This window comes from Dendrobates tinctorius, unplaced genomic scaffold, assembly GCF_039654945.1.
Source record: "Dendrobates tinctorius isolate UK_male_01 unplaced genomic scaffold, ASM3965494v1 ptg000019l, whole genome shotgun sequence".
Classification (NCBI taxonomy): domain Eukaryota; kingdom Metazoa; phylum Chordata; class Amphibia; order Anura; family Dendrobatidae; genus Dendrobates; species Dendrobates tinctorius.
In genome coordinates this window covers 93,199,161-93,213,604 of record NW_027361687.1, presented here as the reverse complement: position 1 = coordinate 93,213,604, position 14,444 = coordinate 93,199,161, and positions in this window count along the sequence as shown.

The following is a 14,444-nucleotide window of genomic DNA, read 5'->3' as shown; positions in this document are numbered from 1 at the left end:
TATTGAATAATGAATGTTTTGAATTTTCTCCAAAAGTAAAGTAGTTGCAAACTCATCCTTTTAGAAACTTGTTTGGGCTGTTGAGAGGAGTAAAAAACAATCAAAAATTTCAATCCTGCATGATTCTACCAAGAAATGTGATTCTTCATTCAAAACCTGATTTTTGCTATTGGGCTCTATTGAATAATGAATGTTTTGAATTTTCTCCAAAAGTAAAGTAGTTGCAAACTCATCCTTTTAGAGACTTGTTTGGGCTCATGAGAGGAGTAGAAAAACATCAAAAATTTCAGTCCTGCACGATTCTACCAAGAAATGTGTGTCCATTCAAACCGCTGGTTTTTGATATTTTGGGCCCTATTGAATAATGAATGTTTTGAATTTTCTCCAAAAGTAAAGTAGTTGCAAACTCATCCTTTTAGAACCTTGTTTGGGCTGTTGAGAGGAGTAAAAAACCATCAAAAATTTCAATCCTGCATGATTCTACCATGAAATGTGATTCTTCATTCAAAACCTTATTTTTGCTACCTGATTTGGCTCTATTGAATAATGAATGTTTTGAATTTTCTCCAAAAGTAAAGTAGTTGCAAACTCATGCTTTTAGAGACTTGTTTGGGCTCATGAGAGGAGTAGAAAAACATCAAAAATTTCAGTCCTGCATGATTCTACCAAGAAATGTGTGTTCATTGAAACCGCTGGTTTTTAATAGTTTGGGCCCTATTGAATAATGAATGTTTTGAATTTTCTCAAAAAGTAAAGTAGTTGCAAACTCATCCTTTTAGAAACTTGTTTGGGCTGTTGAGAGGAGTAAAAAACCATCAAAAATTTCAATCCTGCATGCTTCTACCTAGAAATGTGATTCTTCATTCAAAACGCTGGTTTTTGCTATAGGGCTCTATTGAATAATGAATGTTTTGGATTTTCCCCAAAAGTAAAGTAGTTGCAAACTCATCCTTTTAGAGACTTGTTTGGGCTCATGAGAGGAGTAGAAAAACATCAAAAATTTCAGTCCTGCACGATTCTACCAAGAAATGTGTGTTCATTCAAACCGCTGGTTTTTGATATTTTGGGCCCTATTGAATAATGAATGTTTTGAATTTTCTCCAAAAGTAAAGTAGTTGCAAACTCATCCTTTTAGAAACTTGTTTGGGCTGTTGAGAGGAGTAAAAAACCATCAAAAATTTCAATCCTGCATGCTTCTACCTAGAAATGTGATTCTTCATTCAAAACCTGATTTTTGCTATTGGACTCTATTGAATAATGAATGTTTTGAATTTTCTCCAAAAGTAAAGTAGTTGCAAACTCATGCTTTTAGAGACTTGCTTGGGCTCATGAGAGGAGTAGAAAAACATCAAAAATTTCAGTCCTGCATGATTCTACCAAGAAATGTGTGTTCATTCAAAACCTGATTTTTGCTAATGGGCTCTATTGAATAATGAATGTTTTGAATTTTCTCCAAAAGTAAAGTAGTTGCAAACTCATGCTTTTAGAGACTTGTTTGGGCTCATGAGAGGAGTAGAAATACATCAAAAATTTCAGCCCTGCATGATTCTACCAAGAAATGTGTGTTCATTCAAACCGCTGGTTTTTGATATTTTGGGCCCTATTGAATATTGAATGTTTTGAATTTTCTCCAAAAGTAAAGTAGTTGCAAACTCATCCTTTTAGAAACTTGTTTGGGCTGTTGAGAGGAGTAAAAAACCATCAAAAATTTCAATCCTGCATGATTTTACCAAGAAATGTGATTCTTCATTCAAAACGCTGGTTTTTGCTATTGGGCTCTATTGAATAATGAATGTTTTGAATTTTCTCCAAAAGTAAAGTAGTTGCAAACTCATCCTTTTAGAGACTTGTTTGGGCTCATGAGAGGAGTAGAAAAACATCAAAAATTTCAGTCCTGCACGATTCTACCAAGAAATGTGTGTTCATTCAAACCGATGGTTTTTGATATTTTGGGCCCTATTGAATAATGAATGTTTTGAATTTTCTCCAAAAGTAAAGTAGTTGCAAACTCATCCTTTTAGAAACTTGTTTGGGCTGTTGAGAGGAGTAAAAAACAATCAAAAATTTCAATCCTGCATGATTCTACCAAGAAATGTGATTCTTCATTCAAAACCTGATTTTTGCTATTGGGCTCTATTGAATAATGAATGTTTTGAATTTTCTCCAAAAGTAAAGTAGTTGCAAACTCATCCTTTTAGAGACTTGTTTGGGCTCATGAGAGGAGTAGAAAAACATCAAAAATTTCAGTCCTGCACGATTCTACCAAGAAATGTGTGTCCATTCAAACCGCTGGTTTTTGATATTTTGGGCCCTATTGAATAATGAATGTTTTGAATTTTCTCCAAAAGTAAAGTAGTTGCAAACTCATCCTTTTAGAACCTTGTTTGGGCTGTTGAGAGGAGTAAAAAACCATCAAAAATTTCAATCCTGCATGATTCTACCATGAAATGTGATTCTTCATTCAAAACCTTATTTTTGCTACCTGATTTGGCTCTATTGAATAATGAATGTTTTGAATTTTCTCCAAAAGTAAAGTAGTTGCAAACTCATGCTTTTAGAGACTTGTTTGGGCTCATGAGAGGAGTAGAAAAACATCAAAAATTTCAGTCCTGCATGATTCTACCAAGAAATGTGTGTTCATTGAAACCGCTGGTTTTTGATAGTTTGGGCCCTATTGAATAATGAATGTTTTGAATTTTCTCAAAAAGTAAAGTAGTTGCAAACTCATCCTTTTAGAAACTTGTTTGGGCTGTTGAGAGGAGTAAAAAACCATCAAAAATTTCAATCCTGCATGCTTCTACCTAGAAATGTGATTCTTCATTCAAAACGCTGGTTTTTGCTATAGGGCTCTATTGAATAATGAATGTTTTGGATTTTCTCCAAAAGTAAAGTAGTTGCAAACTCATCCTTTTAGAGACTTGTTTGGGCTCATGAGAGGAGTAGAAAAACATCAAAAATTTCAGTCCTGCACGATTCTACCAAGAAATGTGTGTTCATTCAAACCGCTGGTTTTTGATATTTTGGGCCCTATTGAATAATGAATGTTTTGAATTTTCTCCAAAAGTAAAGTAGTTGCAAACTCATCCTTTTAGAAACTTGTTTGGGCTGTTGAGAGGAGTAAAAAACCATCAAAAATTTCAATCCTGCATGCTTCTACCTAGAAATGTGATTCTTCATTCAAAACCTGATTTTTGCTATTGGGCTCTATTGAATAATGAATGTTTTGAATTTTCTCCAAAAGTAAAGTAGTTGCAAACTCATGCTTTTAGAGACTTGTTTGGGCTCATGAGAGGAGTAGAAAAACATCAAAAATTTCAGTCCTGCACGATTCTACCAAGAAATGTGTGTTCATTGAAACCGCTGGTTTTTGATAGTTTGGGCCCTATTGAATAATGAATGTTTTGAATTTTCTCCAAAAGTAAAGTAGTTGCAAACTCATCCTTTTAGAAACTTGTTTGGGCTGTTGAGAGGAGTAAAAAACCATCAAAAATTTCAATCCTGCATGATTCTACCAAGAAATGTGATTCTTCATTCAAAACGCTGGTTTTTGCTATTGGGCTCTATTGAATAATGAATGTTTTGAATTTTCTCCAAAAGTAAAGTAGTTGCAAACTCATCCTTTTAGAGACTTGTTTGGGCTCATGAGAGGAGTAGAAAAACATCAAAAATTTCAGTCCTGCACGATTCTATCAAGAAATGTGTGTTCATTCAAACCGCTGGTTTTTGATATTTTGGGCCCTATTGAATAATGAATGTTTTGAATTTTCTCCAAAAGTAAAGTAGTTGCAAACTCATCCTTTTAGAAACTTGTTTGGGCTGTTGAGAGGAGTAAAAAACCATCAAAAATTTCAATACTGCATGATTCTACCAAGAAATGTGATTCTTCATTCAAAACCTGATTTTTGCTATTGGGCTCTATTGAATAAAGAATGTTTTAAATTTTCTCCAAAAGTAAAGTAGTTGCAAACTCATGCTTTTAGAGACTTGCTTGGGCTCATGAGAGGAGTAGAAAAACATCAAAAATTTCAGTCCTGCATGATTCTACCAAGAAATGTGTGTTCATTCAAAACCTGATTTTTGCTATTGGGCTCTATTGAATAATGAATGTTTTGAATTTTCTACAAAAGTAAAGTAGTTGCAAACTCATGCTTTTAGAGACTTGTTTGGGCTCATGAGAGGAGTAGAAATACATCAAAAATTTCAGTCCTGCATGATTCTACCAAGAAATGTGTGTTCATTCAAACCGCTGGTTTTTGATATTTTGGGCCCTATTGAATATTGAATGTTTTGAATTTTCTCCAAAAGTAAAGTAGTTGCAAACTCATCCTTTTAGAAACTTGTTTGGGCTGTTGAGAGGAGTAAAAAACCATCAAAAATTTCAATCCTGCATGATTTTACCAAGAAATGTGATTCTTCATTCAAAACGCTGGTTTTTGCTATTGGGCTCTATTGAATAATGAATGTTTTGAATTTTCTCCAAAAGTAAAGTAGTTGCAAACTCATCCTTTTAGAGACTTGTTTGGGCTCATGAGAGGAGTAGAAAAACATCAAAAATTTCAGTCCTGCACGATTCTACCAAGAAATGTGTGTTCATTCAAACCGATGGTTTTTGATATTTTGGGCCCTATTGAATAATGAATGTTTTGAATTTTCTCCAAAAGTAAAGTAGTTGCAAACTCATCCTTTTAGAAACTTGTTTGGGCTGTTGAGAGGAGTAAAAAACAATCAAAAATTTCAATCCTGCATGATTCTACCAAGAAATGTGATTCTTCATTCAAAACCTGATTTTTGCTATTGGGCTCTATTGAATAATGAATGTTTTGAATTTTCTCCAAAAGTAAAGTAGTTGCAAACTCATCCTTTTAGAGACTTGTTTGGGCTCATGAGAGGAGTAGAAAAACATCAAAAATTTCAGTCCTGCACGATTCTACCAAGAAATGTGTGTCCATTCAAACCGCTGGTTTTTGATATTTTGGGCCCTATTGAATAATGAATGTTTTGAATTTTCTCCAAAAGTAAAGTAGTTGCAAACTCATCCTTTTAGAACCTTGTTTGGGCTGTTGAGAGGAGTAAAAAACCATCAAAAATTTCAATCCTGCATGATTCTACCATGAAATGTGATTCTTCATTCAAAACCTTATTTTTGCTACCTGATTTGGCTCTATTGAATAATGAATGTTTTGAATTTTCTCCAAAAGTAAAGTAGTTGCAAACTCATGCTTTTAGAGACTTGTTTGGGCTCATGAGAGGAGTAGAAAAACATCAAAAATTTCAGTCCTGCATGATTCTACCAAGAAATGTGTGTTCATTGAAACCGCTGGTTTTTGATAGTTTGGGCCCTATTGAATAATGAATGTTTTGAATTTTCTCAAAAAGTAAAGTAGTTGCAAACTCATCCTTTTAGAAACTTGTTTGGGCTGTTGAGAGGAGTAAAAAACCATCAAAAATTTCAATCCTGCATGCTTCTACCTAGAAATGTGATTCTTCATTCAAAACGCTGGTTTTTGCTATTGGGCTCTATTGAATAATGAATGTTTTGGATTTTCTCCAAAAGTAAAGTAGTTGCAAACTCATCCTTTTAGAGACTTGTTTGGGCTCATGAGAGGAGTAGAAAAACATCAAAAATTTCAGTCCTGCACGATTCTACCAAGAAATGTGTGTTCATTCAAACCGCTGGTTTTTGATATTTTGGGCCCTATTGAATATTGAATGTTTTGAATTTTCTCCAAAAGTAAAGTAGTTGCAAACTCATCCTTTTAGAAACTTGTTTGGGCTGTTGAGAGGAGTAAAAAACCATCAAAAATTTCAATCCTGCATGATTCTACCAAGAAATGTGATTCTTCATTCAAAACCTGATTTTTGCTATTGGGCTCTATTGAATAATGAATGTTTTGAATTTTCTCCAAAAGTAAAGTAGTTGCAAACTCATGCTTTTAGAGACTTGTTTGGGCTCATGAGAGGAGTAGAAAAACATCAAAAATTTCAGTCCTGCATGATTCTACCAAGAAATGTGTGTTCATTGAAACCGCTGGTTTTTGATAGTTTGGGCCCTATTGAATAATGAATGTTTTGAATTTTCTCCAAAAGTAAAGTAGTTGCAAACTCATCCTTTTAGAAACTTGTTTGGGCTGTTGAGAGGAGTAAAAAACCATCAAAAATTTCAATCCTGCATGATTCTACCAAGAAATGTGATTCTTCATTCAAAACGCTGGTTTTTGCTATTGGGCTCTATTGAATAATGAATGTTTTGAATTTTCTCCAAAAGTAAAGTAGTTGCAAACTCATCCTTTTAGAGACTTGTTTGGGCTCATGAGAGGAGTAGAAAAACATCAAAAATTTCAGTCCTGCACGATTCTACCAAGAAATGTGTGTTCATTCAAACCGCTGGTTTTTGATATTTTGGGCCCTATTGAATAATGAATGTTTTGAATTTTCTCCAAAAGTAAAGTAGTTGCAAACTCATCCTTTTAGAAACTTGTTTGGGCTGTTGAGAGGAGTAAAAAACCATCAAAAATTTCAATCCTGCATGATTCTACCAAGAAATGTGATTCTTCATTCAAAACCTGATTTTTGCTATTGGGCTCTATTGAATAATGAATGTTTTGAATTTTCTCCAAAAGTAAAGTAGTTGCAAACTCATGCTTTTAGAGACTTGTTTGGGCTCATGAGAGGAGTAGAAAAACATCAAAAATTTCAGTCCTGCATGATTCTACCAAGAAATGTGTGTTCATTGAAACCGCTGGTTTTTGATAGTTTGGGCCCTATTGAATAATGAATGTTTTGAATTTTCTCCAAAAGTAAAGTAGTTGCAAACTCATCCTTTTAGAAACTTGTTTGGGCTGTTGAGAGGAGTAAAAAACCATCAAAAATTTCAATCCTGCATGCTTTTACCAAGAAATGTGATTCTTCATTCAAAACGCTGGTTTTTGCTATTGGGCTCTATTGAATAATGAATGTTTTGAATTTTCTCCAAAAGTAAAGTAGTTGCAAACTCATCCTTTTAGAGACTTGTTTGGGCTCATGAGAGGAGTAGAAAAACATCAAAAATTTCAGTCCTGCACGATTCTACCAAGAAATGTGTGTTCATTCAAACCGCTGGTTTTTGATATTTTGGGCCCTATTGAATAATGAATGTTTTGAATTTTCTCCAAAAGTAAAGTAGTTGCAAACTCATCCTTTTGGAAACTTGTTTGGGCTGTTGAGAGGAGTAAAAAACCATCAAAAATTTCAATCCTGCATGATTCTACCAAGAAATGTGATTCTTCATTCAAAACCTGATTTTTGCTATTGGGCTCTATTGAATAATGAATGTTTTGAATTTTCTCCAAAAGTAAAGTAGTTGCAAACTCATCCTTTTAGAGACTTGTTTGGGCTCATGAGAGGAGTAGAAAAACATCAAAAATTTCAGTCCTGCTCGATTCAACCAAGAAATGTGTGTTCATTCAAACTGCTGGTTTTTGATATTTTGGGCCCTATTGAATAATGAATGTTTTGAATTTTCTCCAAAAGTAAAGTAGTTGCAAACTCATCCTTTTGGAAACTTGTTTGGGCTGTTGAGAGGAGTAAAAAACCATCAAAAATTTCAATCCTGCATGATTCTACCAAGAAATGTCATTCTTCATTCAAAACCTGATTTTTGCTATTGGGCTCTATTGAATAATGAATGTTTTGAATTTTCTCCAAAAGTAAAGTAGTTGAAAACTCATCCTTTTAGAAACTTGTTTGGGCTGTTGAGAGGAGTAAAAAACCATCAAAAATTTAAATCCTGCATGATTCTACCATGAAATGTGATTCTTCATTCAAAACCTTATTTTTGCTACCTGATTTGGCTCTATTGAATAATGAATGTTTTGAATTTTCTCCAAAAGTAAAGTAGTTGCAAACTCATGCTTTTAGAGACTTGTTTGGGCTCATGAGAGGAGTAGAAAAACATCAAAAATTTCAGTCCTGCATGAGTCTACCAAGAAATGTGTGTTCATTGAAACCGCTGGTTTTTGATAGTTTGGGCCCTATTGAATAATGAATGTTTTGAATTTTCTCCAAAAGTAAAGTAGTTGCAAACTCATCCTTTTAGAAACTTGTTTGGGCTGTTGAGAGGAGTAAAAAACCATCAAAAATTTCAATCCTGCATGATTCTACCAAGAAATGTGATTCTTCATTCAAAACGCTGGTTTTTGCTATTGGGCTCTATTGAATAATGAATGTTTTGATTTTTCTCCAAAAGTAAAGTAGTTGCAAACTCATCCTTTTAGAGACTTGTTTGGGCTCATGAGAGGAGTAGAAAAACATCAAAAATTTCAGTCCTGCACGATTCTATCAAGAAATGTGTGTTCATTCAAACCGCTGGTTTTTGATATTTTGGGCCCTATTGAATAATGAATGTTTTGAATTTTCTCCAAAAGTAAAGTAGTTGCAAACTCATCCTTTTAGAAACTTGTTTGGGCTGTTGAGAGGAGTAAAAAACCATCAAAAATTTCAATCCTGCATGATTCTACCAAGAAATGTGATTCTTCATTCAAAACCTGATTTTTGCTATTGGGCTCTATTGAATAAAGAATGTTTTAAATTTTCTCCAAAAGTAAAGTAGTTGCAAACTCATGCTTTTAGAGACTTGCTTGGGCTCATGAGAGGAGTAGAAAAACATCAAAAATTTCAGTCCTGCATGATTCTACCAAGAAATGTGTGTTCATTCAAAACCTGATTTTTGCTATTGGGCTCTATTGAATAATGAATGTTTTGAATTTTCTCCAAAAGTAAAGTAGTTGCAAACTCATGCTTTTAGAGACTTGTTTGGGCTCATGAGAGGAGTAGAAATACATCAAAAATTTCAGTCCTGCATGATTCTACCAAGAAATGTGTGTTCATTCAAACCGCTGGTTTTTGATATTTTGGGCCCTATTGAATATTGAATGTTTTGAATTTTCTCCAAAAGTAAAGTAGTTGCAAACTCATCCTTTTAGAAACTTGTTTGGGCTGTTGAGAGGAGTAAAAAACCATCAAAAATTTCAATCCTGCATGATTTTACCAAGAAATGTGATTCTTCATTCAAAACGCTGGTTTTTGCTATTGGGCTCTATTGAATAATGAATGTTTTGAATTTTCTCCAAAAGTAAAGTAGTTGCAAACTCATCCTTTTAGAGACTTGTTTGGGCTCATGAGAGGAGTAGAAAAACATCAAAAATTTCAGTCCTGCACGATTCTACCAAGAAATGTGTGTTCATTCAAACCGATGGTTTTTGATATTTTGGGCCCTATTGAATAATGAATGTTTTGAATTTTCTCCAAAAGTAAAGTAGTTGCAAACTCATCCTTTTAGAAACTTGTTTGGGCTGTTGAGAGGAGTAAAAAACAATCAAAAATTTCAATCCTGCATGATTCTACCAAGAAATGTGATTCTTCATTCAAAACCTGATTTTTGCTATTGGGCTCTATTGAATAATGAATGTTTTGAATTTTCTCCAAAAGTAAAGTAGTTGCAAACTCATCCTTTTAGAGACTTGTTTGGGCTCATGAGAGGAGTAGAAAAACATCAAAAATTTCAGTCCTGCACGATTCTACCAAGAAATGTGTGTCCATTCAAACCGCTGGTTTTTGATATTTTGGGCCCTATTGAATAATGAATGTTTTGAATTTTCTCCAAAAGTAAAGTAGTTGCAAACTCATCCTTTTAGAACCTTGTTTGGGCTGTTGAGAGGAGTAAAAAACCATCAAAAATTTCAATCCTGCATGATTCTACCATGAAATGTGATTCTTCATTCAAAACCTTATTTTTGCTACCTGATTTGGCTCTATTGAATAATGAATGTTTTGAATTTTCTCCAAAAGTAAAGTAGTTGCAAACTCATGCTTTTAGAGACTTGTTTGGGCTCATGAGAGGAGTAGAAAAACATCAAAAATTTCAGTCCTGCATGATTCTACCAAGAAATGTGTGTTCATTGAAACCGCTGGTTTTTGATAGTTTGGGCCCTATTGAATAATGAATGTTTTGAATTTTCTCAAAAAGTAAAGTAGTTGCAAACTCATCCTTTTAGAAACTTGTTTGGGCTGTTGAGAGGAGTAAAAAACCATCAAAAATTTCAATCCTGCATGCTTCTACCTAGAAATGTGATTCTTCATTCAAAACGCTGGTTTTTGCTATTGGGCTCTATTGAATAATGAATGTTTTGGATTTTCTCCAAAAGTAAAGTAGTTGCAAACTCATCCTTTTAGAGACTTGTTTGGGCTCATGAGAGGAGTAGAAAAACATCAAAAATTTCAGTCCTGCACGATTCTACCAAGAAATGTGTGTTCATTCAAACCGCTGGTTTTTGATATTTTGGGCCCTATTGAATAATGAATGTTTTGAATTTTCTCCAAAAGTAAAGTAGTTGCAAACTCATCCTTTTAGAAACTTGTTTGGGCTGTTGAGAGGAGTAAAAAACCATCAAAAATTTCAATCCTGCATGATTCTACCAAGAAATGTGATTCTTCATTCAAAACCTGATTTTTGCTATTGGGCTCTATTGAATAATGAATGTTTTGAATTTTCTCCAAAAGTAAAGTAGTTGCAAACTCATCCTTTTAGAAACTTGTTTGGGCTGTTGAGAGGAGTAAAAAACCATCAAAAATTTCAATCCTGCATGATTCTACCAAGAAATGTGATTCTTCATTCAAAACCTGATTTTTGCTATTGGGCTCTATTGAATAATGAATGTTTTGAATTTTCTCCAAAAGTAAAGTAGTTGCAAACTCATCCTTTTAGAAACTTGTTTGGGCTGTTGAGAGGAGTAAAAAACCATCAAAAATTTCAATCCTGCATGATTCTACCATGAAATGTCATTCTTCATTCAAAACCTTATTTTTGCTACCTGATTTGGCTCTATTGAATAATGAATGTTTTGAATTTTCTCCAAAAGTAAAGTAGTTGCAAACTCATGATTTTAGAGACTTGTTTGGGCTCATGAGAGGAGTAGAAAAACATCAAAAATGTCAGTCCTGCATGATTCTACCAAGAAATGTGTGTTCATTGAAACCACTGGTTTTTGATAGTTTGGGCCCTATTGAATAATGAATGTTTTGAATTTTCTCCAAAAGTAAAGTAGTTGCAAACTCATCCTTTTAGAAACTTGTTTGGGCTGTTGAGAGGAGTAAAAAACCATCAAAAATTTCAATCCTGCATGATTCTACCAAGAAATGTAATTCTTCATTCAAAACCTGATTTTTGCTATTGGGCTCTATTGAATAATGAATGTTTTGAATTTTCTCCAAAAGTAAAGTAGTTGCAAACTCATCCTTTTAGAGACTTGTTTGGGCTCATGAGAGGAGTAGAAAAACATCAAAAATTTCAGTCCTGCACGATTCTACCAAGAAATGTGTGTTCATTCAAACCGCTGGTTTTTGATATTTTGGGCCCTATTGAATATTGAATGTTTTGAATTTTCTCCAAAAGTAAAGTAGTTGCAAACTCATCCTTTTAGAAACTTGTTTGGGCTGTTGAGAGGAGTAAAAAACCATCAAAAATTTCAATCCTGCATGATTCTACCAAGAAATGTGATTCTTCATTCAAAACCTGATTTTTGCTATTGGGCTCTATTGAATAATGAATGTTTTGAATTTTCTCCAAAAGTAAAGTAGTTGCAAACTCATGCTTTTAGAGACTTGTTTGGGCTCATGAGAGGAGTAGAAAAACATCAAAAATTTCAGTCCTGCATGATTCTACCAAGAAATGTGTGTTCATTGAAACCGCTGGTTTTTGATAGTTTGGGCCCTATTGAATAATGAATGTTTTGAATTTTCTCCAAAAGTAAAGTAGTTGCAAACTCATCCTTTTAGAAACTTGTTTGGGCTGTTGAGAGGAGTAAAAAACCATCAAAAATTTCAATCCTGCATGATTCTACCAAGAAATGTGATTCTTCATTCAAAACGCTGGTTTTTGCTATTGGGCTCTATTGAATAATGAATGTTTTGAATTTTCTCCAAAAGTAAAGTAGTTGCAAACTCATCCTTTTAGAGACTTGTTTGGGCTCATGAGAGGAGTAGAAAAACATCAAAAATTTCAGTCCTGCACGATTCTACCAAGAAATGTGTGTTCATTCAAACCGCTGGTTTTTGATATTTTGGGCCCTATTGAATAATGAATGTTTTGAATTTTCTCCAAAAGTAAAGTAGTTGCAAACTCATCCTTTTAGAAACTTGTTTGGGCTGTTGAGAGGAGTAAAAAACCATCAAAAATTTCAATCCTGCATGATTCTACCAAGAAATGTGATTCTTCATTCAAAACCTGATTTTTGCTATTGGGCTCTATTGAATAATGAATGTTTTGAATTTTCTCCAAAAGTAAAGTAGTTGCAAACTCATGCTTTTAGAGACTTGTTTGGGCTCATGAGAGGAGTAGAAAAACATCAAAAATTTCAGTCCTGCATGATTCTACCAAGAAATGTGTGTTCATTGAAACCGCTGGTTTTTGATAGTTTGGGCCCTATTGAATAATGAATGTTTTGAATTTTCTCCAAAAGTAAAGTAGTTGCAAACTCATCCTTTTAGAAACTTGTTTGGGCTGTTGAGAGGAGTAAAAAACCATCAAAAATTTCAATCCTGCATGCTTTTACCAAGAAATGTGATTCTTCATTCAAAACGCTGGTTTTTGCTATTGGGCTCTATTGAATAATGAATGTTTTGAATTTTCTCCAAAAGTAAAGTAGTTGCAAACTCATCCTTTTAGAGACTTGTTTGGGCTCATGAGAGGAGTAGAAAAACATCAAAAATTTCAGTCCTGCACGATTCTACCAAGAAATGTGTGTTCATTCAAACCGCTGGTTTTTGATATTTTGGGCCCTATTGAATAATGAATGTTTTGAATTTTCTCCAAAAGTAAAGTAGTTGCAAACTCATCCTTTTGGAAACTTGTTTGGGCTGTTGAGAGGAGTAAAAAACCATCAAAAATTTCAATCCTGCATGATTCTACCAAGAAATGTGATTCTTCATTCAAAACCTGATTTTTGCTATTGGGCTCTATTGAATAATGAATGTTTTGAATTTTCTCCAAAAGTAAAGTAGTTGCAAACTCATCCTTTTAGAGACTTGTTTGGGCTCATGAGAGGAGTAGAAAAACATCAAAAATTTCAGTCCTGCACGATTCAACCAAGAAATGTGTGTTCATTCAAACTGCTGGTTTTTGATATTTTGGGCCCTATTGAATAATGAATGTTTTGAATTTTCTCCAAAAGTAAAGTAGTTGCAAACTCATCCTTTTGGAAACTTGTTTGGGCTGTTGAGAGGAGTAAAAAACCATCAAAAATTTCAATCCTGCATGATTCTACCAAGAAATGTCATTCTTCATTCAAAACCTGATTTTTGCTATTGGGCTCTATTGAATAATGAATGTTTTGAATTTTCTCCAAAAGTAAAGTAGTTGAAAACTCATCCTTTTAGAAACTTGTTTGGGCTGTTGAGAGGAGTAAAAAACCATCAAAAATTTAAATCCTGCATGATTCTACCATGAAATGTGATTCTTCATTCAAAACCTTATTTTTGCTACCTGATTTGGCTCTATTGAATAATGAATGTTTTGAATTTTCTCCAAAAGTAAAGTAGTTGCAAACTCATGCTTTTAGAGACTTGTTTGGGCTCATGAGAGGAGTAGAAAAACATCAAAAATTTCAGTCCTGCATGAGTCTACCAAGAAATGTGTGTTCATTGAAACCGCTGGTTTTTGATAGTTTGGGCCCTATTGAATAATGAATGTTTTGAATTTTCTCCAAAAGTAAAGTAGTTGCAAACTCATCCTTTTAGAAACTTGTTTGGGCTGTTGAGAGGAGTAAAAAACCATCAAAAATTTCAATCCTGCATGATTCTACCATGAAATGTGATTCTTCATTCAAAACCTTATTTTTGCTACCTGATTTGGCTCTATTGAATAATGAATGTTTTGAATTTTCTCCAAAAGTAAAGTAGTTGCAAACTCATGCTTTTAGAGACTTGTTTGGGCTCATGAGAGGAGTAGAAAAACATCAAAAATTTCAGTCCTGCATGAGTCTACCAAGAAATGTGTGTTCATTGAAACCGCTGGTTTTTGATAGTTTGGGCCCTATTGAATAATGAATGTTTTGAATTTTCTCCAAAAGTAAAGTAGTTGCAAACTCATCCTTTTAGAAACTTGTTTGGGCTGTTGAGAGGAGTAAAAAACCATCAAAAATTTCAATCCTGCATGATTCTACCAAGAAATGTGATTCTTCATTCAAAACGCTGGTTTTTGCTATTGGGCTCTATTGAATAATGAATGTTTTGATTTTTCTCCAAAAGTAAAGTAGTTGCAAACTCATCCTTTTAGAGACTTGTTTGGGCTCATGAGAGGAGTAGAAAAACATCAAAAATTTCAGTCCTGCACGATTCTATCAAGAAATGTGTGTTCATTCAAACCGCTGGTTTTTGATATTTTGGGCCCTATTGAATAATGAATGTTTTGA